Consider the following 4,073-nt stretch of genomic DNA (forward strand, 5'->3'; position numbering starts at 1 on the left):
ATTTACTAGGAAAGTTGTACCGTTTGTTAAGCAACTTCGAATTACTTCATCTATGCTAAGATAACTGCCCTGTTAGATTTTTTTTTCCAGCTTTCTTCTAGAGTGCTCGAAATTAAAAAGTATACTTGGCGCACGTTAGCTGAAACACCCTGTATACGCCGACGCGCTGTGCCGCTTGTCAGATTACTCGACGGCCAAAGACATCTTCACGCCGCTATCAGTTTAGTGTGAAGCGCTCGCACGTTGTCCTTTCATTTTTCGGCCACAAGTTCACCCAAATAAAAGTTAACTATGAACAATCCGGCTGCTTCCTTCGTCAGCGTCACGACCACGTGACAATATTTACGAGCTGTCGATTCCGGCGGCACTATCTCTTTCGCGAGATTTCACGCCACATCTTGCGAAATTTCACGCTATTAGATGTGAAGCATCTTATGGCGGAGTTCAGTCCAGTGGTGGTGGTGGTGTGCGGCGTGACCACCCTTACTGCGCATGCGCAACCTTCTCAACTTCCCCTCCCCATTCCCTCTCCCGTCCCTCTCCACGTCACCTCTCCCCTTCCCTTTCCCCCTCTCATTTCCCTTTCCCACCCCTCTCCACTTCCCCTCTCCCACTCCTCCGCTCCCCTCCCATCTCTCCTCCCCTCTCCTTTCCCCTGTGGCAGCACACTGCGCACAAACCGGCGCAGCCTCCGCCTCGTCACTATCTAGCCCGGCGTGACACGGCTTCATGCTACACCACGCCTCCGATGACTTGGTGAAGGCGTACACACAGATACCCGTCAATCCGGATGACGTCCCGAAAACGGCAATCATCACTCCCTTGGCTTGTTCGAGTTTCCCTTCATGAGCTTCGGCCTGAGGAACGCTGGACAAACCTTTCAGCGCTTCATCGTCCGGCTACGTCTTTCGAGCTCAGCGCGGCAAACCGCTCTACAATCAAGACGTACGGCTCGCTCTGCCTGCACATCCAGCTCAGAAACATACGCCGTGACCTTCGCTGAATTTTTTCATCGAATTTTTTCATCGCCGACGTCGCCGAGCCAATCGGACTGCCGCAACGGCCTTTCTGGCCCACGACGCGACAACGGACATTCCACACCAGGCCACGAACGGCCTCCTCACCGCACCAACAGCCAAGCATCGACGCGACAACGGGACATTCCACACCAGGCCAGCGAACGACCGCCCAACAGCCAAGCATCATTCAATTCCCGCCACAGACCAATCCTCGCCGCCGAATTTCCCGTTTTGAGCGCGCCCCACGGACTTCCACAGGCAGAGTGCAGCACACCACCGTGCACTACATCCGGACCACCTTCAGGCCCCCCGGTTTTCCTGCCGCGCCCGTTCGCCTTGCCCCGGACCGCATGCGCCTCGAGAGTTCGAAGGAATCGCCCGCCGCTCTGATCGCTCCGCGAAGGAATCGGCCGCTCTACTCCATGAAGAAGACCGAAGGCTCGGCCCTGCGGAACCTAAGAAGACCGAAGGCTGGCCCCTGGCGAACGCGCGCACCGTGCCCTCAACAGCGCGCACCACCACATACAGGACTACCCATCCACCACATACAGGCTTTGCCACGTGCATCTATGGCGTGTTCTCCGTTGGTGAAGGCTAGACGTGAAGGCTACACACAGATCCGGATCGGATGACGTCAAAACATCACTCCCTTGGCTTGTTCGAATCATCACTCCCTTTGAGCTTTGAGGAACGCTGGACAAACCTTTCAGCGCTTCATCGAGGGTCCGCGGCCTCGACTTCTGCTTCGTTTACGCTGGACGACATACTGCCCGCCACGCCGAAGAGCACCACAGGCACCTTCCGCGGCCCACTTCTGCTTCGTTTACGCCTCGACGACAACGGTCTGGTATTTTCCCGCCAATATCCAAAAAAGCCGACCTGCGCTTCCGTCGTCCGTTCCTCGCCAAAGTTACTGAGGGAACGTCTCCCCAACCCTCAGGCCTTCCGTCGTCCGTTTCCTCGGCCACCCTCAACCCACCACCGCTCGGCCCTTGCCCCAGAGACCTTCCCTCAACCCACCACCGCCGTTTCCTTGGCATGCTGAACTTCTACAGGCGTTTCTTGCCACACGCTGCCGACTACCAGGCTCCCCTTCATGATGCTTTGGCCGGCCTACGAGGAAACCAACCCGTCACGTGGACACCGACGTTAGCGAGAACTTTCGAAGATTGCAAAGCCGCCCTCTGCACCGCCACGCTCCTCACCCATCCCGTGCCAGACGCTCCCTTGGGACTGTTCACGGACGCATCTAGCTTCGCCATCGGCGCCGCCTTCATGCAACGCGTGGAAAACACCTGGCATCCCTTGGCGTTCTTCTCCAAGAAGCTCGAAGCTCGGAAAACGACCCCTTCAACCGCCAGTTCCACTGAGGAAACCACGACCACCGCCCCGACAATGTTGCCAGCCTACTACAGAGAACTTCTGGCGATATACGAAGCAGTGCAACACTTTCGCCACATTGTCGAAGCACAGAACTGCACCATCTATACAGACCACAAGCCTCTTACCTACGCCTTCTCTCAACGTCGCGACAAACTTCCCGCCTGTACAGCAGAACCAACTCTCGTTCATTGCACAGTTCACCACCGACATCCAACATGTCAGCGGGAAAGACAACGTGGTCGCCGACGCGCTTTCACGTGTAGCAGCCATCAGCTCTGTGCAGATAACAGCAGACGTCCTCGCAGAGGCTCAGACTACGGACACCGAACTGCAGGAACTTCTCAAGGGCACGTCCTCACTTCAGCTGCAACAAGTCCCCATCCCAGGGTCGACAACCACAATCTATTGCGACATGTCGACAGGACGAAGCAGGCCCTATGTACCCCTGTCCCATCGCCGTGGTCTTTAAAACCAGCTCCACAACCTCAGCCATCCCGGCATACGCGCCTCGACACGCCTCGTGGCTGACCGCTACGTCTGGCCCTCCATGCAGCGGGATTGTCGCACCTGGGCGCGCTCCTGCATTCAATGCCAACGCGCTAAAGTCACCAGGCACGTCACGTCACCACTCGGAACATTCCCTCAGCCCTCTGGTCGGTTTGAGCACGTCCACCTCGACATCATAGGACCCTTTCCCCCGGCTGGCCCCTACCGCTACTGCCTCACCGCCATCGATCGGTACACTAGATGGCCCGAGGCATGGCCCCTCGAGGGAATCACCGCAGAAGACGTCGCCTCGGCCTTCTTCACCGGCTGGATTGCTCGTTTTGGCGCCCCCCGTCGCGTAACCACCGACCAAGGACGACAGTTCGAGTCGCACCTTTTCAGGCTCCTCGGGCTGACCGTCGGTTTCGAACGCTTGAGGACCACCAGTTACCACCCCTGCGCCAACGGAATGATCGAGCGTTTCCATCCACAATTCAAAGCAGCCATTATGTGCCACCCGGACTCAACCTGGCTCGAGGCCATCCCAGCCGTCATCCTCGGTCTTCGCGCCACCTTCAAGCCGGACATCCACGCTACACCAGCAGAGCTCGTCTACGGGGAACCACTCCGTCTCCCCAGGTGAATTTCTCGCTGCACAGCCATCCAGCACTACACGTCAGATCCCACCGACTTCGTCGCCCGGCTCCGATGCACCATCGCCGCCTTACGCCCGTCACCTGCAGCCCACCACTGCAAGCCTACACCTTTAGTTTCGTCTTCAAGGAGCTAGCATCGTGCACGCACGCTTTCTCCTCCGCGACGACACCGTCCGCAGGCCTTTCCAGCCACCCTACACCGGACCCTACCTGGTCGTCCATCGCGACAACAAAAATTTCACTCTGCGCTTGAACGGGAACGACGTCCGCGTCTCGATTGACCGGCTCAAGCCCGCATACATCGCTGCGAACGAACCGGGCAGCGCCACTCTATCACAGGCATACTCCACAGCCGCCGACGTCGCACCCGCTCCGGTCACGACACGCTCTGGACGTCTGGTACGCCCCCCAGATTTCTACAGCCCTGAGGGCTCTGTACTCCGCAGGGGGGGGGGGGTGATGTGGCAGCACACTGCGCACAAACCGGCGCAGCCTCCGCCTCGTCACTATCTAGCCCGGCGTGACACGG

The sequence above is a fragment of the Rhipicephalus sanguineus genome, chromosome 8 (genome assembly GCF_013339695.2).
Source record: "Rhipicephalus sanguineus isolate Rsan-2018 chromosome 8, BIME_Rsan_1.4, whole genome shotgun sequence".
In the NCBI taxonomy this organism is placed as follows: domain Eukaryota; kingdom Metazoa; phylum Arthropoda; class Arachnida; order Ixodida; family Ixodidae; genus Rhipicephalus; species Rhipicephalus sanguineus.